Raw genomic sequence first — 23,164 nt, 5'->3', positions numbered from 1 at the left:
AATTGGGGTCAGGGAGTACTTCTAAAGGGGCTAGGATAACTCATTTGGGTTCAGGTAGTACTTATATGGGACTAGGGTAACTCACATGGGGAAAGGGAGTACTTCTAAAGGGGCTGGGGTAACTCACCTGTGGTCAGGGAGTACTTATATAGGAGCTAAAGAGACTCACTTGGGGTCAGGGAGTACTTATATGGGACTAGGGTAACTCACTTGGGGTCAGGGAGTACTTATATAGGGGGTAGGGTAACTCATTTTGGGTCAGGGAGTACTTATATGGGACTAGGTTAACTCACTGGGGTCAGGGAGTACTTCTATAGGAGCTAAAGTAACTCACTTGGGGTCAGGGAGTACTTATATGGGACTAGGGTAACTCATTTAGGGCAGGGAGTACTTATTTGGGACTAGGGTAACTCACTTGGGGTCAGGGAGTACTTATATGGGACTAGGGTAACTCACTTGGGGTCAGGGAGTACTTATATAGGGGGTAGGGTAACTCATTTGGGGTCAGGGAGTACTTATATGGGACTAGGGTACATCACTTGGGGTCAGGGAGTACTTATATAGGAGCTAAAGTGATTCACTTGGGGTCAGGGAGTACTTATATGGGACTAGGGTAACTCACTTGGGGTCAGCGAGTACTTATAAAGGGGCGAGGGTAACTCAATTTGGGGTCAGGGAGTACTTATATAGGACTAGGGTACCATACTTGGGGTCAGGGAGTACTTATAAAGGGGCTAGGGCAACTCACTTGGGGTCAGGGAGTACTTATATGGGACTAGGGTAACTCACTTGGGGTCAGGGAGTACTTATATAGGGGGTAGGGTAATTCATTTTGTGTCAGGGAGTACTTATATAGGGGGTAGGGTAATTCATTTTGTGTCAGGGAGTACTTATAAGGGACTAGGTTAACTCACTTGGGGTCAGGGAGTACTTCTATAGGAGCTAAAATAACTCACTTGGGGTCAGGGAGTACTTATATGGGACTAGGGTAACTCATTTAGCGCAGGTAGTACTTATATGGGACTAGGGTAACACACTTGGGGTCAGGGAGTACTTATAAAAGGGGTAGGGTAACTCACTTGGGGTAGGGAGTACTTATATGGGACTAGGGTAACTCACTTGGGTTCAGGGAGTACTTATATGGGACTAGGGTACATCACTTGGGGTCAGGGAGTACTTATATAGGAGCTAAAGTGATTCACTTGGGGTCAGGGAGTACTTATATGGGACTAGGGTAACTCACTTGGGGTCAGGGAGTACTTATAAAAGGGGTAGGGTAACTCACTTGGGGTAGGGAGTACTTATATGGGACTAGGGTAACTCGCTTTAGGTCAGGGAGTAATTATATGGTACTAGGGTAACTCACTTGGAGGTCAGGGGGTATATATATGGAACCAGGGTAACCCACTTGGGGTCAGGGAGGACTTATATGCGACTAGGGTAACTCACTTAGGGTCACGGAGTACTTATATGGGACTAGGGTAACACAGTTGGGGTCAGGGTGTACTTATAAAGGGGCTAGGGTAACTCACTTGGGATCAGGGAGTACTTATAAAGGGGCTAGGGCAACTCACTTGGGGTCAGGGAGTACTTATATGAAACCAGGGTGACCCACTTGGGGTCAGGGAGTATTTATAAAGGGGGTAGGGTAACTCATTTGGGGTCAGGGAGTACTTATGTAGGAGCTAAAGTGATTCACTTGGGGTCAAGGAGTACTTATATGGGACTAGGGTAACACAGTTGGGGTCAGGGTGTACTTATAAAGGGGCTAGGGTAACTCACTTGGGATCAGGGAGTACTTATATGGGACTAGGGTAACTCACTTGGGGTCAGGGAGTACTTATATGGGACTAGGGTAACCCATTTGGGGTCAGGGAGTACTTATATGGGACTAGGGTAACTCATTTGGGGTCAGGGAGTACTTAAATGGGACGAGGGTAACTCACTTGGGGTCAGGGATTACTTATAAAGGGGCTAGGGTAACTCACTTGGGGTCAGGGAGTACTTATTTGGGACTTGGGTAACTCATTTGGGTTCAGGGAGTACTTATATGGGACTAGGGTAACTCGCTTTAGGTGAGGGAGTACTTATATAATAATAGGGTAACTCACTTGGGGTCAGGGAGTACTTATATGGAACCAGGGTAACCCACTTGGGGTCAGGGAGTATTTATAAAGGGGGTAGGGTAACTAATTTGGGGTCAGGGTGTACTTATATGGGACTAGGGTAACTCATTAGGGCAGGGAGTACTTATTTGGGACTAGGGCAAGTCACTTGGGGTCAGGGAGTACTTATATGGGACTAGGGTAACTCACTTGGGGTCAGGGAGTACTTATATGGGACTAGGGTAACTCATTTGGGGTCAGGGAGTACTTATATGGGACTGGGGTAACTCACTTGGGGTCAGGGAGTACTTCTAAAGGGGCTAGGATAACTCATTTGGGTTCAGGTAGTACTTATATGGGACTAGGGTAACTCACTTGGGGAAAGGGAGTACTTCTAAAGGGGCTGGGGTAACTCACCTGTGGTCAGGGAGTACTTATATAGGAGCTAAAGTGACTCACTTGGGGTCAGGGAGTACTTATATGGGACTAGGATAACCCACTTGGGGTCAGGGAGTACTTATTAAGGGGCTAGGGTAACTCATTTGGGGTCAGGGAGTACTTATATGGGCCTAGGGTAACTCACTTTGGGTCAGGGAGTAGTTATATGGGACTGGGGTAACTCACTTGGGGTCAGGGAGTACTTCTATAGGAGCTAAAGTAACTCACTTGGGGTCAGGGAGTACTTATATGGGACTAGGGTAACTCATTTGGGGTCAGGGAGTACTTATATAAGGGGTAGGGTAACTCATTTTGGGTCAGGGAGTACTTATATGGGATTAGGTTAACTCACTTGGGGACAGGGAGTACTTCTATAGGAGCTAAAGTAACTCACTTGGGGTCAGGGAGTACTTATATGGGACTAGGGTAACTCATTTAGGGCAGTGAGTACTTATTTGGGACTAGGGTAACTCACTTGGGGTCAGGGAGTACTTATATGGGACTAGGGTAACTCACTTGGGGTCAGGGAGTACTTATATAGGGGGTAGGGTAACTCATTTGGGGTCAGGGAGTACTTATATGGGACTATGGTACATCACTTGGGGTCAGGGAGTACTTATATAGGAGCTAAAGTGATTCACTTGGGGTCAGGGAGTACTTATATGGGACTAGGGTAACTCACTTGGGGTCAGGGAGTACTTATAAAGGGGCTAGGGTAACTCAATTTGGGGTCAGGGAGTACTTATATAGGACTAGGGTACCATACTTGGGGTCAGGGAGTACTTATAAAGGGGCTAGGGCAACTCACTTGTGGTCAGGGAGTACTTATATGGGACTAGGGTAACTCACTTGGGGTCAGGGAGTACTTATATAGGGGGTAGGGTAAATCATTTTGGGTCAGGGAGTACTTATATGGGACTAGGTTAACTCACTGGGGTCAGGGAGTACTTCTATAGGAGCTAAAGTAACTCACTTGGGGTCAGGGAGTACTTATATGGGACTAGGGTAACTCATTTAGGGCAGGGAGTACTTATTTGGGACTAGGGTAACTCACTTGGGGTCAGGGAGTACTTATATGGGACTAGGGTAACCCATTTGGGGTCAGGGAGTACTTATAAAGGGGCTAGGGTAACTCATTTGGGGTCAGGGAGTACTTATATGGGCCTAGGGTAACTCACTTAGGGTCAGGGAGTACTTATATGGGACTGGGGTAACTCACTTGGGGTCAGGGAGTACTTATATGATACTAGGGTAACCACTTGGGGTCAGGGAGTACTTATAAAGGGGCTAGGGCAACTCACTTGGGGTCAGGGAGTACTTATATGGGACTAGGGTAACTGACTTGGGGTCAGGGAGTACTTATATGCGACTAGGGTAACTCACTTAGGGTCACGGAGTACTTATATGGGACTAGGGTAAAACAGTTGGGGTCAGGGTGTACTTATAAAGGGGCTAGGGTAACTCAGTTGGGATCAGGGAGTACTTATAAAGGGGCTAGGGCAACTCACTTGGGGTCAGGGAGTACTTATATGGAACCAGGGTGACCCACTTGGGGTCAGGGAGTATTTATAAAGGGGGTAGGGTAACTCATTTGGGGTCAGGGAGTACTTATGTAGGAGCTAAAGTGATTCACTTGGGGTCAGGGAGTACTTATGTAGGAGCTAAAGTGATTCACTTGGGGTCAAGGAGTACTTATATGGGACTAGGGTAACACAGTAGGGGTCAGGGTGTACTTATAAAGGGGCTAGGGTAACTCACTTGGGATCAGGGAGTCCTTATATGGGACTAGGGTAACTCACTTGGTGTCAGGGAGTACTTATATGGGACTAGGGTAACCCATTTGGGGTCAGGGAGTACTTATATGGGACTAGGGTAACTCACTGGGGTCAGGGAGTACTTATATGGGACTGGGGTAACTCACTTGGGGTCAGGGAGTACTTATATGATACTAGGGTAACTCACTTGGGGTCAGGGAGTACTTATAAAGGGGCTAGGGCAACTCACTTGGGGTCAGGGAGTACTTATATTGGACTAGGGTAACTCACTTGGGGTCAGGGAGTACTTATATAGGGGGTAGGGTAACACATTTTGGGTCAGGGAGTACTTATATGGGACTAGGTTAACTCACTGGGGTCAGGGAGTACTTCTATAGGAGCTAAAGTAACTCACTTGGGGTCAGGGAGTACTTATATGGGACTAGGGTAACTCATTTAGGGCAGGGAGTACTTATTTGGGACTAGGGTAACTCACTTGGGGTCAGGGAGTACTTATATGGGACTAGGGTAACTCACTTGGGGTCAGGGAGTACTTATATAGGGAATAGGGTAACTCATTTGGGGTCAGGGAGTACTTATATGGGACTAGGGTACATCACTTGGGGTCAGGGAGTACTTATATAGGAGCTAAAGTGATTCACTTGGGGTCAGGGAGTACTTATATGGGACTAGGGTAACTCACTTGGGGTCAGCGAGTACTTATAAAGGGGCGAGGGTAACTCAATTTGGGGTCAGGGAGTACTTATATAGGACTAGGGTACCATACTTGGGGTCAGGGAGTACTTATAAAGGGGCTAGGGCAACTCACTTGGGGTCAGGGAGTACTTATATGGGACTAGGGTAACTCACTTGGGGTCAGGGAGTACTTATATAGGAGCTAAAGTAACTCACTTGGGGTCAGGGAGTACTTACATGGGACTAGGGTAACTCATTTAGCGCAGGTAGTACTTATATGGGACTAGGGTAACACACTTGGGGTCAGGGAGTACTTATAAAAGGGGTAGGGTAACTCACTTGGGGTAGGGAGTACTTATATGGGACTAGGGTAACTCACTTGGGTTCAGGGAGTACTTATATAAGACTAGGGTAACTCGCTTTAGGTCAGGGAGTACTTATATGGTACTAGGGTAACTCACTTGGTGGTCAGGGGGTATATATATGTAACCAGGGTAACCCACTTGGGGTCAGGGAGTACTTATATGCGACTAGGGTAACTCACTTAGGGTCACGGAGTACTTATATGGGACTAGGGTAAAACAGTTGGGGTCAGGGTGTACTTATAAAGGGGCTAGGGTAACTCACTTGGGATCAGGGAGTACTTATAAAGGGGCTAGGGCAACTCACTTGGGGTCAGGGAGTACTTATATGGAACCAGGGTGACCCACTTGGGGTCAGGGAGTATTTATAAAGGGGGTAGGGTAACTCATTTGGGGTCAGGGAGTACTTATATGGGAGTAGGGTACATCACTTGGAGTCAGGGAGTACTTATGTAGGAGCTAAAGTGATTCACTTGGGGTCAAGGAGTACTTATATGGGACTAGGGTAACACAGTTGGGGTCAGGGTGTACTTATAAAGGGGCTAGGGTAACTCACTTGGGATCAGGGAGTCCTTATATGGGACTAGGGTAACTCACTTGGTGTCAGGGAGTACTTATATGGGACTAGGGTAACCCATTTGGGGTCAGGGAGTACTTATATGGGACTAGGGTAACTCATTTGGGGTCAGGGAGTACTTATAAAGGGGCTAGGGTAACTCACCTGGGGTCAGGGAGTACTTATTTGGGACTTGGGTAACTCATTTGGGTTCAGGGAGTACTTATATGGGACTAGGGTAACTCGCTTTAGGTGAGGGAGTACTTATATAATAATAGGGTAACTCACTTGGGGTCAGGGAGTACTTATATGGAACCAGGGTAACCCACTTGGGGTCAGGGAGTATTTATAAAGGGGGTAGGGTAACTAATTTGGGGTCAGGGTGTACTTATATGGGACTAGGGTAACTCATTTAGGGCAGGGAGTACTTATTTGGGACTAGGGCATCTCACTTGGGGTCAGGGAGTACTTATATGGGACTAGGGTAATTCACTTGGGGTCAGGGAGTGCTTATATGGGACTAGGGTAACTCATTTGGGGTCAGGGAGTACTTATATGGGACTGGGGTAACTCAATTGGGGTCAGGGAGTACTTCTAAAGGGGCTAGGATAACTCATTTGGGTTCAGGTAGTACTTATATGGGACTAGGGTAACTCACATGGGGAAAGGGAGTACTTCTAAAGGGGCTGGGGTAACTCACCTGTGGTCAGGGAGTACTTATATAGGAGCTAAAGAGACTCACTTGGGGTCAGGGAGTACTTATATGGGACTAGGGTAACTCACTTGGGGTCAGGGAGTACTTATATAGGGGGTAGGGTAACTCATTTTGGGTCAGGGAGAACTTATATGGGACTAGGTTAACTCACTGGGGTCAGGGAGTACTTCTATAGGAGCTAAAGTAACTCACTTGGGGTCAGGGAGTACTTATATGGGACTAGGGTAACTCATTTAGGGCAGGGAGTACTTATTTGGGACTAGGGTAACTCACTTGGGGTCAGGGAGTACTTATATGGGACTAGGGTAACTCACTTGGGGTCAGGGAGTACTTATATAGGGGGTAGGGTAACTCATTTGGGGTCAGGGAGTACTTATATGGGACTAGGGTACATCACTTGGGGTCAGGGAGTACTTATATAGGAGCTAAAGTGATTCACTTGGGGTCAGGGAGTACTTATATGGGACTAGGGTAACTCACTTGGGGTCAGCGAGTACTTATAAAGGGGCGAGGGTAACTCAATTTGGGGTCAGGGAGTACTTATATAGGACTAGGGTACCATACTTGGGGTCAGGGAGTACTTATAAAGGGGCTAGGGCAACTCACTTGGGGTCAGGGAGTACTTATATGGGACTAGGGTAACTCACTTGGGGTCAGGGAGTACTTATATAGGGGGTAGGGTAATTCATTTTGTGTCAGGGAGTACTTATATAGGGGGTAGGGTAATTCATTTTGTGTCAGGGAGTACTTATAAGGGACTAGGTTAACTCACTTGGGGTCAGGGAGTACTTCTATAGGAGCTAAAGTAACTCACTTGGGGTCAGGGAGTACTTATATGGGACTAGGGTAACTCATTTAGCGCAGGTAGTACTTATATGGGACTAGGGTAACACACTTGGGGTCAGGGAGTACTTATAAAAGGGGTAGGGTAACTCACTTGGGGTAGGGAGTACTTATATGGGACTAGGGTAACTCACTTGGGTTCAGGGAGTACTTATATGGGACTAGGGTACATCACTTGGGGTCAGGGAGTACTTATATAGGAGCTAAAGTGATTCACTTGGGGTCAGGGAGTACTTATATGGGACTAGGGTAACTCACTTGGGGTCAGGGAGTACTTATAAAAGGGGTAGGGTAACTCACTTGGGGTAGGGAGTACTTATATGGGACTAGGGTAACTCGCTTTAGGTCAGGGAGTAATTATATGGTACTAGGGTAACTCACTTGGAGGTCAGGGGGTATATATATGGAACCAGGGTAACCCACTTGGGGTCAGGGAGGACTTATATGCGACTAGGGTAACTCACTTAGGGTCACGGAGTACTTATATGGGACTAGGGTAACACAGTTGGGGTCAGGGTGTACTTATAAAGGGGCTAGGGTAACTCACTTGGGATCAGGGAGTACTTATAAAGGGGCTAGGGCAACTCACTTGGGGTCAGGGAGTACTTATATGAAACCAGGGTGACCCACTTGGGGTCAGGGAGTATTTATAAAGGGGGTAGGGTAACTCATTTGGGGTCAGGGAGTACTTATGTAGGAGCTAAAGTGATTCACTTGGGGTCAAGGAGTACTTATATGGGACTAGGGTAACACAGTTGGGGTCAGGGTGTACTTATAAAGGGGCTAGGGTAACTCACTTGGGATCAGGGAGTACTTATATGGGACTAGGGTAACTCACTTGGGGTCAGGGAGTACTTATATGGGACTAGGGTAACCCATTTGGGGTCAGGGAGTACTTATATGGGACTAGGGTAACTCATTTGGGGTCAGGGAGTACTTAAATGGGACGAGGGTAACTCACTTGTGGTCAGGGATTACTTATAAAGGGGCTGGGGTAACTCACTTGGGGTCAGGGAGTACTTATTTGGGACTTGGGTAACTCATTTGGGTTCAGGGAGTACTTATATGGGACTAGGGTAACTCGCTTTAGGTGAGGGAGTACTTATATAATAATAGGGTAACTCACTTGGGGTCAGGGAGTACTTATATGGAACCAGGGTAACCCACTTGGGGTCAGGGAGTATTTATAAAGGGGGTAGGGTAACTAATTTGGGGTCAGGGTGTACTTATATGGGACTAGGGTAACTCATTAGGGCAGGGAGTACTTATTTGGGACTAGGGCAAGTCACTTGGGGTCAGGGAGTACTTATATGGGACTAGGGTAACTCACTTGGGGTCAGGGAGTACTTATATGGGACTAGGGTAACTCATTTGGGGTCAGGGAGTACTTATATGGGACTGGGGTAACTCACTTGGGGTCAGGGAGTACTTCTAAAGGGGCTAGGATAACTCATTTGGGTTCAGGTAGTACTTATATGGGACTAGGGTAACTCACTTGGGGAAAGGGAGTACTTCTAAAGGGGCTGGGGTAACTCACCTGTGGTCAGGGAGTACTTATATAGGAGCTAAAGTGACTCACTTGGGGTCAGGGAGTACTTATATGGGACTAGGATAACCCACTTGGGGTCAGGGAGTACTTATTAAGGGGCTAGGGTAACTCATTTGGGGTCAGGGAGTACTTATATGGGCCTAGGGTAACTCACTTTGGGTCAGGGAGTAGTTATATGGGACTGGGGTAACTCACTTGGGGTCAGGGAGTACTTCTATAGGAGCTAAAGTAACTCACTTGGGGTCAGGGAGTACTTATATGGGACTAGGGTAACTCATTTGGGGTCAGGGAGTACTTATATAAGGGGTAGGGTAACTCATTTTGGGTCAGGGAGTACTTATATGGGATTAGGTTAACTCACTTGGGGTCAGGGAGTACTTCTATAGGAGCTAAAGTAACTCACTTGGGGTCAGGGAGTACTTATATGGGACTAGGGTAACTCATTTAGGGCAGTGAGTGCTTATTTGGGACTAGGGTAACTCACTTGGGGTCAGGGAGTACTTATATGGGACTAGGGTAACTCACTTGGGGTCAGGGAGTACTTATATAGGGGGTAGGGTAACTCATTTGGGGTCAGGGAGTACTTATATGGGACTATGGTACATCATTTGGGGTCAGGGAGTACTTATATAGGAGCTAAAGTGATTCACTTGGGGTCAGGGAGTACTTATATGGGACTAGGGTAACTCACTTGGGGTCAGGGAGTACTTATAAAGGGGCTAGGGTAACTCAATTTGGGGTCAGGGAGTACTTATATAGGACTAGGGTACCATACTTGGGGTCAGGGAGTACTTATAAAGGGGCTAGGGCAACTCACTTGTGGTCAGGGAGTACTTATATGGGACTAGGGTAACTCACTTGGGGTCAGGGAGTACTTATATAGGGGGTAGGGTAAATCATTTTGGGTCAGGGAGTACTTATATTGGACTAGGTTAACTCACTGGGGTCAGGGAGTACTTCTATAGGAGCTAAAGTAACTCACTTGGGGTCAGGGAGTACTTATATGGGACTAGGGTAACTCATTTAGGGCAGGGAGTACTTATTTGGGACTAGGGTAACTCACTTGGGGTCAGGGAGTACTTATATGGGACTAGGGTAACCCATTTGGGGTCAGGGAGTACTTATAAAGGGGTTAGGGTAACTCATTTGGGGTCAGGGAGTACTTATATGGGCCTAGGGTAACTCACTTAGGGTCAGGGAGTACTTATATGGGACTGGGGTAACTCACTTGGGGTCAGGGAGTACTTATATGATACTAGGGTAACCACTTGGGGTCAGGGAGTACTTATAAAGGGGCTAGGGCAACTCACTTGGGGTCAGGGAGTACTTATATGGGACTAGGGTAACTGACTTGGGGTCAGGGAGTACTTATATAGGGGGTAGGGTAACACATTTTGGGTCAGGGAGTACTTATATGGGACTAGGTTAACTCACTGGGGTCAGGGAGTACTTCTATAGGAGCTAAAGTAACTCACTTGGGGTCAGGGAGTACTTATATGGGACTAGGGTAACTCATTTAGGGCAGGGAGTACTTATTTGGGACTAGGGTAACTCACTTGGGGTCAGGGAGTACTTATATGGGACTAGGGTAACTCACTTGGGGTCAGGGAGTACTTATATAGGGAATAGGGTAACTCATTTGGGGTCAGGGAGTACATATATGGGACTAGGGTACATCACTTGGGGTCAGGGAGTACTTATATAGGAGCTAAAGTGATTCACTTGGGGTCAGGGAGTACTTATATGGGACTAGGGTAACTCACTTGGGGTCAGGGAGTACTTATAAAGGGGCTAGGGTAACTCAATTTGGGGTCAGGGAGTACTTATATAGGACTAGGGTACCATACTTGGGGTCAGGGAGTACTTATAAAGGGGCTAGGGCAACTCACTTGTGGTCAGGGAGTACTTATATGGGACTAGGGTAACTCACTTGGGGTCAGGGAGTACTTATATAGGGGGTAGGGTAAATCATTTTGGGTCAGGGAGTACTTATATTGGACTAGGTTAACTCACTGGGGTCAGGGAGTACTTCTATAGGAGCTAAAGTAACTCACTTGGGGTCAGGGAGTACTTATATGGGACTAGGGTAACTCATTTAGGGCAGGGAGTACTTATTTGGGACTAGGGTAACTCACTTGGGGTCAGGGAGTACTTATATGGGACTAGGGTAACCCATTTGGGGTCAGGGAGTACTTATATAGGGGGTAGGGTAACACATTTTGGGTCAGGGAGTACTTATATGGGACTAGGTTAACTCACTGGGGTCAGGGAGTACTTCTATAGGAGCTAAAGTAACTCACTTGGGGTCAGGGAGTACTTATATGGGACTAGGGTAACTCACTTGGGGTCAGCGAGTACTTATAAAGGGGCTAGGGCAACTCACTTGGGGTCAGGGAGTACTTATATGGGACTAGGGTAACTCACTTGGGGTCAGGGAGTACTTATATAGGGGGTAGGGTAACACATTTTGGGTCAGGGAGTACTTATATGGGACTAGGTTAACTCACTGGGGTCAGGGAGTACTTCTATAGGAGCTAAAGTAACTCACTTGGGGTCAGGGAGTACTTATATGGGACTAGGGTAACTCATTTAGGGCAGGGAGTACTTATTTGGGACTAGGGTAACTCACTTGGGGTCAGGGAGTACTTATATAGGACTAGGGTACCATACTTGGGGTCAGGGAGTACTTATATAGGGGCTAGGGCAACTCACTTGGGGTCAGGGAGTACTTATATGGGACTAGGGTAACTCACTTGGGGTCAGGGAGTACTTATATAGGAGCTAAAGTAACTCACTTGGGGTCAGGGAGTACTTATATGGGACTAGGGAAACTCATTTAGCGCAGGTAGTACTTATATGGGACTAGGGTAACACACTTGGGGTCAGGGAGTACTTATAAAAGGGGTAGGGTAACTCACTTGGGGTAGGGAGTACTTATATGGGACTAGGGTAACTCACTTGGGTTCAGGGAGTACTTATATGGGACTAGGGTAACTCGCTTTAGGTCAGGGAGTACTTATATGGTACTAGGGTAACTCACTTGGTGGTCAGGGGGTATATATATGGAACCAGGGTAACCCACTTGGGGTCAGGGAGTACTTATATGCGACTAGGGTAACTCACTTAGGGTCACGGAGTACTTATATGGGACTAGGGTAACACAGTTGGGTCAGGGTGTACTTATAAAGGGGCTAGGGTAACTCACTTGGGATCAGGGAGTACTTATAAAGGGGCTAGGGCAACTCACTTGGGGTCAGGGAGTACTTATATGGGACTAGGGTAACCCATTTCGGGTCAGGGAGTACTTATATGGGACTAGGGTAACTCGTTTGGGGTCAGGGAGTACTTATAAAGGGGCTAGGGTAACTCACTTGGGGTCAGGGAGTATTTATAAAGGGGTTAGGGTAACTCATTTGGGGTCAGGGAGTACTTATATGGGAGTAGGGTACATCACTTGGGGTCAGGGAGTACTTATGTAGGAGCTAAAGTGATTCACTTGGGGTCAAGGAGTACTTATATGGGACTAGGGTAACACAGTTGGGGTCAGGGTGTACTTATAAAGGGGCTAGGGTAACTCACTTGGGATCAGGGAGTACTTATATGGGACTAGGGTAACTCACTTGGGGTCAGGGAGTACTTATATGGGACTAGGGTAACCCATTTGGGGTCAGGGAGTACTTATATGGGACTAGGGTAACTCATTTGGGGTCAGGGAGTACTTAAATGGGACGAGGTTAACTCACTTGGGTCAGGGATTACTTATAAAGGGGCTAGGGTAACTCACTTGGGGTCAGGGAGTACTTATTTGGGACTTGGGTAACTCATTTTGGGTCAGGGAGTACTTATATGGGACTAGGTTAACTCACTGGGGTCAGGGAGTACTTCTATAGGAGCTAAAGTAACTCACTTGGGGTCAGGGAGTACTTATAAAGGGGCTAGGGCAACTCACTTGGGGTCAGGGAGTACTTATATGGGACTAGGGTAACTCACTTGGGGTCAGGGAGTACTTATATAGGGGGTAGGGTAACACATTTTGGGTCAGGGAGTACTTATATGGGACTAGGTTAACTCACTGGGGTCAGGGAGTACTTCTATAGGAGCTAAAGTAACTCACTTGGGGTCAGGGAGTACTTATATGGGACTAGGGTAACCCATTTGGGGTCAGGGAGTACTTATATGGGACTAGGGTAACTCATTTGGGGTCAGGGAGTACTTATATGGGACTAGGGTAACCCATTTGGGGTCAGGGAGTACTTATATGGGACTAGGGTAACTCATTTGGGGTCAGGGAGTACTTATAAAGGGGCTAGGGTAACTCACTTGGGGTCAGGGAGTACTTATTTGGGACTTGGGTAACTCATTTGGGTTCAGGGAGTACTTATATGGGACTAGGGTAACTCGCTTTAGGTGAGGGAGTACTTATATAATAATAGGGTAACTCACTTGGGGTCAGGGAGTACTTATATGGGACTAGGGTAACTCATTTAGGGCAGGGAGTACTTATTTGGGACTAGGGCATCTCACTTGGGGTCAGGGAGTACTTATATGGGACTAGGGTAACTCACTTGGGGTCAGGGAGTACTTATATAGGGGGTAGGGTAACTCATTTTGGGTCAGGGAGTACTTATATGGGACTAGGTTAACTCACTGGGGTCAGGGAGTACTTCTATAGGAGCTAAAGTAACTCACTTGGGGTCAGGGAGTACTTATATGGGACTAGGGTAACTCATTTAGGGCAGGGAGTACTTATTTGGGACTAGGGCATCTCACTTGGGGTCAGGGAGTACTTATATGGGACTAGGGTAATTCACTTGGGGTCAGGGAGTACTTATATGGGACTAGGGTAACTCATTTGGGGTCAGGGAGTACTTATATGGGACTGGGGTAACTCACTTGGGGTCAGGGAGTACTTCTAAAGGGGCTAGGATAACTCATTTGGGTTCAGGTAGTACTTATATGGGACTAGGGTAACTCACTTGGGGAAAGGGAGTACTTCTAAAGGGGCTGGGGTAACTCACCTGTGGTCAGGGAGTACTTATATAGGAGCTAAAGTGACTCACTTGGGGTCAGGGAGTACTTATATGGGACTAGGGTAACTCACTTGGGGTCAGGGAGTACTTATATAGGGGGTAGGGTAACTCATTTTGGGTCAGGGAGTACTTATATGGGACTAGGTTAACTCACTGGGGTCAGGGAGTACTTCTATAGGAGCTAAAGTAACTCACTTGGGGTCAGGGAGTACTTATATGGGACTAGGGTAACTCATTTAGGGCAGGGAGTACTTATTTGGGACTAGGGTAACTCACTTGGGGTCAGGGAGTACTTATATGGGACTAGGGTAACTCACTTGGGGTCAGGGAGTACTTATATAGGGGGTAGGGTAACTCATTTGGGGTCAGGGAGTACTTATATGGGACTAGGGTACATCACTTGGGGTCAGGGAGTACTTATATAGGAGCTAAAGTGATTCACTTGGGGGTCAGGGAGTACTTATATGGGACTAGGGTAACTCACTTGGGGTCAGGGAGTACTTATATGGGACTAGGGTAACTCACTTGGGGTCAGGGAGTACTTATATAGGGGGTAGGGTAATTCATTTTGTGTCAGGGAGTACTTATATGGGACTAGGTTAACTCACTTGGGGTCAGGGAGTACTTCTATAGGAGCTAAAGTAACTCACTTGGGGTCAGGGAGTACTTATATGGGACTAGGGTAACACACTTGGGGTCAGGGAGTACTTATAAAAGGGGTAGGGTAACTCACTTGGGGTAGGGAGTACTTATATGGGACTAGGGTAACTCACTTGGGTTCAGGGAGTACTTATATGGGACTAGGGTAACTCGCTTTAGGTCAGGGAGTACTTATATGGTACTAGGGTAACTCACTTGGAGGTCAGGGGGTATATATATGGAACCAGGGTAACCCACTTGGGGTCAGGGAGGACTTATATGCGACTAGGGTAACTCACTTAGGGTCACGGAGTACTTATATGGGACTAGGGTAACACAGTTGGGGTCAGGGTGTACTTATAAAGGGGCTAGGGTAACTCACTTGGGATCAGGGAGTACTTATAAAGGGGCTAGGGCAACTCACTTGGGGTCAGGGAGTACTTATATGGAACCAGGGTGACCCACTTGGGGTCAGGGAGTATTTATAAAGGGGGTAGGGTAACTCATTTGGGGTCAGGGAGTACTTATGTAGGAGCTAAAGTGATTCACTTGGGGTCAAGGAGTACTTATATGGGACTAGGGTAACACAGTTGGGGTCAGGGTGTACTTATAAAGGGGCTAGGGTAACTCACTTGGGATCAGGGAGTACTTATATGGGACTAGGGTAACTCACTTGGGGTCAGGGAGTACTTATATGGGACTAGGGTAACCCATTTGGGGTCAGGGAGTACTTATATGGGACTAGGGTAACTCATTTGGGGTCAGGGAGTACTTAAATGGGACGAGGGTAACTCACTTGGGGTCAGGGATTACTTATAAAGGGGCTAGGGTAACTCACTTGGGGTCAGGGAGTACTTATTTGGGACTTGGGTAACTCATTTGGGTTCAGGGAGTACTTATATGGGACTAGGGTAACTCGCTTTAGGTGAGGGAGTACTTATATAATAATAGGGTAACTCACTTGGGGTCAGGGAGTACTTATATGGGACTAGGGTAACCCACTTTGGGTCAGGGAGTACTTATAAAGGGGCTAGGGTAACTCATTTGGGGTCAGGGAGTACTTATATGGGCCTATGGTAACTCACTTAGGGTCAGGGAGTACTTATATGGGAATAGGGTAACTCACTTGGGGTCAGGGAGTACTTATATGATACTAGGGTAACTCACTTGGGGTCAGGGAGTACTTATATGCGACTAGGGTAACTCACTTGGGGTCAGGGAGTACATCTACAAGAGCTAAAGTAACTCACTTGGGGTCAGGGAGTACTTATATGGGACTAGGGTAACTCATTTAGGGCAGGGAGTACTAATATGGGACTAGGGTAACTCATTTGGGGTCAGGGAGTACTTATATAGGGGCTAGGGTAACTCACTTGGGGTCAGGGAGAATTTATAAAGGGGGTAGGGTAACTAATTTGGGGTCAGGGTGTACTTATATGGGACTAGGGTAACTCAATAGGGCAGGGAGTACTTATTTGGGACTAGGGCAACTCACTTGGGGTCAGGGAGTACTTATATGATACTAGGGTAACTCACTTGGGGTCAGGGAGTACTTATATGCGACTAGGGTAACTCACTTGGGGTCAGGGAGTACATCTACAGGAGCTAAAGTAACTCACTTGGGGTCAGGGAGTACTTTTATGGGACTAGGGTAACTCATTTGGGGTCAGGGAGTACTTATATGGGACTGGGGTAACTCACTTGGGGTCAGGGAGTACTTCTAAAGGGGCTAGGATAACTCATTTGGGTTCAGGTAGTACTTATATGGGACTAGGGTAACTCACTTGGGGAAAGGGAGTACTTCTAAAGGGGCTGGGGTAACTCACCTGTGGTCAGGGAGTACTTATATAGGAGCTAAAGTGACTCACTTGGGGTCAGGGAGTACTTATATGGGACTAGGATAACCCACTTGGGGTCAGGGAGTACTTATTAAGGGGCTAGGGTAACTCATTTGGGGTCAGGGAGTACTTATATGGGCCTAGGGTAACTCACTTTGGGTCAGGGTGTACTTATAAAGGGGCTAGGGTAACTCACTTGGGATCAGGGAGTACTTATAAAGGGGCTAGGGCAACTCACTTGGGGTCAGGGAGTACTTATATGGAACCAGGGTGACCCACTTGGGGTCAGGGAGTATTTATAAAGGGGGTAGGGTAACTCATTTGGGGTCAGGGAGTACTTATGTAGGAGCTAAAGTGATTCACTTGGGGTCAAGGAGTACTTATATGGGACTAGGGTAACACAGTTGGGGTCAGGGTGTACTTATAAAGGGGCTAGGGTAACTCACTTGGGATCAGGGAGTACTTATATGGGACTAGGGTAACTCACTTGGGGTCAGGGAGTACTTATATGGGACTAGGGTAACCCATTTGGGGTCAGGGAGTACTTATATGGGACTAGGGTAACTCATTTGGGGTCAGGGAGTACTTAAATGGGACGAGGGTAACTCACTTGGGTCAGGGATTACTTATAAAGGGGCTAGGGTAACTCACTTGGGGTCAGGGAGTACTTATTTGGGACTTGGGTAACTCATTTGGGTTCAGGGAGTACTTATATGGGACTAGGGTAACTCGCTTTAGGTGAGAGAGTACTTATATAATAATAGGGTAACTCACTTGGGGTCAGGGAGTACTTATATGGAACCAGGGTAACCCAATTGGGGTCAGGGAGTATTTATAAAGGGGGTAGGGTAACTAATTTGGGGTCAGGGTGTACTTATATGGGACTAGGGTAACTCATTAGGGCAGGGAGTACTTATTTGGGACTAGGGCAACTCACTTGGGGTCAGGGAGTACTTATATGGGACTAGGGTAACTCACTTGGGGTCAGGGAGTACTTATATGGGACTAGGGTAACTCATTTGGGGTCAGGGAGTACTTATATGGGACTGGGGTAACTCACTTGGGGTCAGGGAGTACTTCTAAAGGGGCTGGGGTAACTCACCTGTGGTCAGGGAGTACTTATATAGGAGCTAAAGTGACTCACTTGGGGTCAGGGAGTACTTATATGGGACTAGGATAACCCACTTGGGGTCAGGGAGTACTTATTAAGGGGCTAGGGTAACTAATTTGGGGTCAGGGTGTACTTATATGGGACTAGGGTAACTCATTAGGGCAGGGAGTACTTATATGGGACTAGGGTAACTCACTTGGGTTCAGGGAGTACTTATATGGGACTAGGGTAACTCGCTTTAGGTCAGGGAGTACTTATATGGTACTAGGGTAACTCACTTGGAGGTCAGGGGGTATATATATGGAACCAGGGTAACCCACTTGGGGTCAGGGAGGACTTATATGCGACTAGGGTAACTCACTTAGGGTCACGGAGTACTTATATGGGACTAGGGTAACACAGTTGGGGTCAGGGTGTACTTATAAAGGGGCTAGGGTAACTCACTTGGGATCAGGGAGTACTTATAAAGGGGCTAGGGCAACTCACTTGGGGTCAGGGAGTACTTATATGGAACCATGGTGACCCACTTGGGGTCAGGGAGTATTTATAAAGGGGGTAGGGTAACTCATTTGGGGTCAGGGAGTACTTATGTAGGAGCTAAAGTGATTCACTTGGGGTCAAGGAGTACTTATATGGGACTAGGGTAACACAGTTGGGGTCAGGGTGTACTTATAAAGGGGCTAGGGTAACTCACTTGGGATCAGGGAGTACTTATATGGGACTAGGGTAACTCACTTGGGGTCAGGGAGTACTTATATGGGACTAGGGTAACCCATTTGGGGTCAGGGAGTACTTATATGGGACTAGGGTAACTTATTTGGGGTCAGGGAGTACTTAAATGGGACGAGGGTAACTCACTTGGGGTCAGGGATTACTTATAAAGGGGCTAGGGTAACTCACTTGGGGTCAGGGAGTACTTATTTGGGACTTGGGTAACTCATTTGGGTTCAGGGAGTACTTATATGGGACTAGGGTAACTCGCTTTAGGTGAGGGAGTACTTATATAATAATAGGGTAACTCACTTGGGGTCAGGGAGTACTTATATGGGACTAGGGTAACCCACTTTGGGTCAGGGAGTACTTATAAAGGGGCTAGGGTAACTCATTTGGGGTCAGGGAGTACTTATATGGGCCTATGGTAACTCACTTAGGGTCAGGGAGTACTTATATGGGAATAGGGTAACTCACTTGGGGTCAGGGAGTACTTATATGATACTAGGGTAACTCACTTGGGGTCAGGGAGTACTTATATGCGACTAGGGTAACTCACTTGGGGTCAGGGAGTACATCTACAGGAGCTAAAGTAACTCACTTGGGGTCAGGGAGTACTTATATGGGACTAGGGTAACTCATTTAGGGCAGGGAGTACTAATATGGGACTAGGGTAACTCATTTGGGGTCAGGGAGTACTTATATAGGGGCTAGGGTAACTCACTTGGGGTCAGGGAGAATTTATAAAGGGGGTAGGGTAACTAATTTGGGGTCAGGGTGTACTTATATGGGACTAGGGTAACTCATTAGGGCAGGGAGTACTTATTTGGGACTAGGGCAACTCACTTGGGTTCAGGGAGTACTTATATGATACTAGGGTAACTCACTTGGGGTCAGGGAGTACTTATATGCGACTAGGGTAACTCACTTGGGGTCAGGGAGTACATCTACAGGAGCTAAAGTAACTCACTTGGGGTCAGGGAGTACTTATATGGGACTAGGGTAACTCATTTGGGGTCAGGGAGTACTTATATGGGACTGGGGTAACTCACTTGGGGTCAGGGAGTACTTCTAAAGGGGCTAGGATAACTCATTTGGGTTCAGGTAGTACTTATATGGGATTAGGGTAACTCACTTGGGGAAAGGGAGTACTTCTATAGGGGCTGGGGTAACTCACCTGTGGTCAGGGAGTACTTATATAGGAGCTAAAGTGACTCACTTGGGGTCAGGGAGTACTTATATGGGACTAGGATAACCCACTTGGGGTCAGGGAGTACTTATTAAGGGGCTAGGGTAACTCATTTGGGGTCAGGGAGTACTTATATGGGACTAGGGTAACTCGCTTTAGGTCAGGGAGTACTTATATGGTACTAGGGTAACTCACTTGGAGGTCAGGGGGTATATATATGGAACCAGGGTAACCCACTTGGGGTCAGGGAGGACTTATATGCGACTAGGGTAACTCACTTAGGGTCACGGAGTACTTATATGGGACTAGGGTAACACAGTTGGGGTCAGGGTGTACTTATAAAGGGGCTAGGGTAACTCACTTGGGATCAGGGAGTACTTATAAAGGGGCTAGGGCAACTCACTTGGGGTCAGGGAGTACTTATATGGAACCAGGGTGACCCACTTGGGGTCAGGGAGTATTTATAAAGGGGGTAGGGTAACTCATTTGGGGTCAGGGAGTACTTATGTAGGAGCTAAAGTGATTCACTTGGGGTCAAGGAGTACTTATATGGGACTAGGGTAACACAGTTGGGGTCAGGGTGTACTTATAAAGGGGCTAGGGTAACTCACTTGGGATCAGGGAGTACTTATATGGGACTAGGGTAACTCACTTGGGGTCAGGGAGTACTTATATGGGACTAGGGTAACCCATTTGGGGTCAGGGAGTACTTATATGGGACTAGGGTAACTCATTTGGGGTCAGGGAGTACTTAAATGGGACGAGGGTAACTCACTTGGGGTCAGGGATTACTTATAAAGGGGCTAGGGTAACTCACTTGGGGTCAGGGAGTACTTATTTGGGACTTGGGTAACTCATTTGGGTTCAGGGAGTACTTATATGGGACTAGGGTAACTCGCTTTAGGTGAGGGAGTACTTATATAATAATAGGGTAACTCACTTGGGGTCAGGGAGTACTTATATGGGACTAGGGTAACCCACTTTGGGTCAGGGAGTACTTATAAAGGGGCTAGGGTAACTCATTTGGGGTCAGGGAGTACTTATATGGGCCTATGGTAACTCACTTAGGGTCAGGGAGTACTTATATGGGAATAGGGTAACTCACTTGGGGTCAGGGAGTACTTATATGATACTAGGGTAACTCACTTGGGGTCAGGGAGTACTTATATGCGACTAGGGTAACTCACTTGGGGTCAGGGAGTACATCTACAGGAGCTAAAGTAACTCACTTGGGGTCAGGGAGTACTTATATGGGACTAGGGTAACTCATTTAGGGCAGGGAGTACTAATATGGGACTAGGGTAACTCATTTGGGGTCAGGGAGTACTTATATAGGGGCTAGGGTAACTCACTTGGGGTCAGGGAGAATTTATAAAGGGGGTAGGGTAACTAATTTGGGGTCAGGGTGTACTTATATGGGACTAGGGTAACTCATTAGGGCAGGGAGTACTTATTTGGGACTAGGGCAACTCACTTGGGGTCAGGGAGTACTTATATGATACTAGGGTAACTCACTTGGGGTCAGGGAGTACTTATATGCGACTAGGGTAACTCACTTGGGGTCAGGGAGTACATCTACAGGAGCTAAAGTAACTCACTTGGGGTCAGGGAGTACTTATATGGGACTAGGGTAACTCATTTGGGGTCAGGGAGTACTTATATGGGACTGGGGTAACTCACTTGGGGTCAGGGAGTACTTCTAAAGGGGCTAGGATAACTCATTTGGGTTCAGGTAGTACTTATATGGGACTAGGGTAACTCACTTGGGGAAAGGGAGTACTTCTAAAGGGGCTGGGGTAACTCACCTGTGGTCAGGGAGTACTTATATAGGAGCTAAAGTGACTCACTTGGGGTCAGGGAGTACTTATATGGGACTAGGATAACCCACTTGGGGTCAGGGAGTACTTATTAAGGGGCTAGGTTAACTCATTTGGGGTCAGGGAGTACTTATATGGGCCTAGGGTAACTCACTTTGGGTCAGGGTGTACTTATAAAGGGGCTAGGGTAACTCACTTGGGATCAGGGAGTACTTATAAAGGGGCTAGGGCAACTCACTTGGGGTCAGGGAGTACTTATATGGAACCAGGGTGACCCACTTGGGGTCAGGGAGTATTTATAAAGGGGGTAGGGTAACTCATTTGGGGTCAGGGAGTACTTATGTAGGAGCTAAAGTGATTCACTTGGGGTCAAGGAGTACTTATATGGGACTAGGGTAACACAGTTGGGGTCAGGGTGTACTTATAAAGGGGCTAGGGTAACTCACTTGGGATCAGGGAGTACTTATATGGGACTAGGGTAACTCACTTGGGGTCAGGGAGTACTTATATGGGACTAGGGTAACCCATTTGGGGTCAGGGAGTACTTATATGGGACTAGGGTAACTCATTTGGGGTCAGGGAGTACTTAAATGGGACGAGGGTAACTCACTTGGGTCAGGGATTACTTATAAAGGGGCTAGGGTAACTCACTTGGGGTCAGGGAGTACTTATTTGGGACTTGGGTAACTCATTTGGGTTCAGGGAGTACTTATATGGGACTAGGGTAACTCGCTTTAGGTGAGAGAGTACTTATATAATAATAGGGTAACTCACTTGGGGTCAGGGAGTACTTATATGGAACCAGTGTAACCCACTTGGGGTCAGGGAGTATTTATAAAGGGGGTAGGGTAACTAATTTGGGGTCAGGGTGTACTTATATGGGACTAGGGTAACTCATTAGGGCAGGGAGTACTTATTTGGGACTAGGGCAACTCACTTGGGGTCAGGGAGTACTTATATGGGACTAGGGTAACTCACTTGGGGTCAGGGAGTACTTATATGGGACTAGGGTAACTCATTTGGGGTCAGGGAGTACTTATATGGGACTGGGGTAACTCACTTGGGGTCAGGGAGTACTTCTAAAGGGGCTAGGATAACTCATTTGGGTTCAGGTAGTACTTATATGGGACTAGGGTAACTCACTTGGGGAAAGGGAGTACTTCTAAAGGGGCTGGGGTAACTCACCTGTGGTCAGGGAGTACTTATATAGGAGCTAAAGTGACTCACTTGGGGTCAGGGAGTACTTATATGGGACTAGGATAACCCACTTGGGGTCAGGGAGTACTTATTAAGGGGCTAGGGTAACTCATTTGGGGTCAGGGAGTACTTATATGGGCCTAGGGTAACTCACTTTGGGTCAGGGAGTAGTTATATGGGACTGGGGTAACTCACTTGGGGTCAGGGAGTACTTCTATAGGAGCTAAAGTAACTCACTTGGGGTCAGGGAGTACTTATATGGGACTAGGGTAACTCATTTGGGGTCAGGGAGTACTTATATAAGGGGTAGGGTAACTCATTTTGGGTCAGGGAGTACTTATATGGGACTAGGTTAACTCACTTGGGGTCAGGGAGTACTTCTATAGGAGCTAAAGTAACTCACTTGGGGTCAGGGAGTACTTATATGGGACTAGGGTAACTCATTTAGGGCAGTGAGTACTTATTTGGGACTAGGGTAACTCACTTGGGGTCAGGGAGTACTTATATGGGACTAGGGTAACTCACTTGGGGTCAGGGAGTACTTATATAGGGGGTAGGGTAACTCATTTGGGGTCAGGGAGTACTTATATGGGACTATGGTACATCACTTGGGG

The sequence above is a fragment of the Prorops nasuta genome, unplaced genomic scaffold, assembly GCF_024137725.1.
Source record: "Prorops nasuta isolate Cenicafe-Biocafe unplaced genomic scaffold, Cenicafe_Pnas_1.2 PNAS00016, whole genome shotgun sequence".
Taxonomy (NCBI): domain Eukaryota; kingdom Metazoa; phylum Arthropoda; class Insecta; order Hymenoptera; family Bethylidae; genus Prorops; species Prorops nasuta.
The sequence above is the reverse complement of the archived record's forward strand: the minus strand, read 5'-3'. Positions refer to the sequence as shown.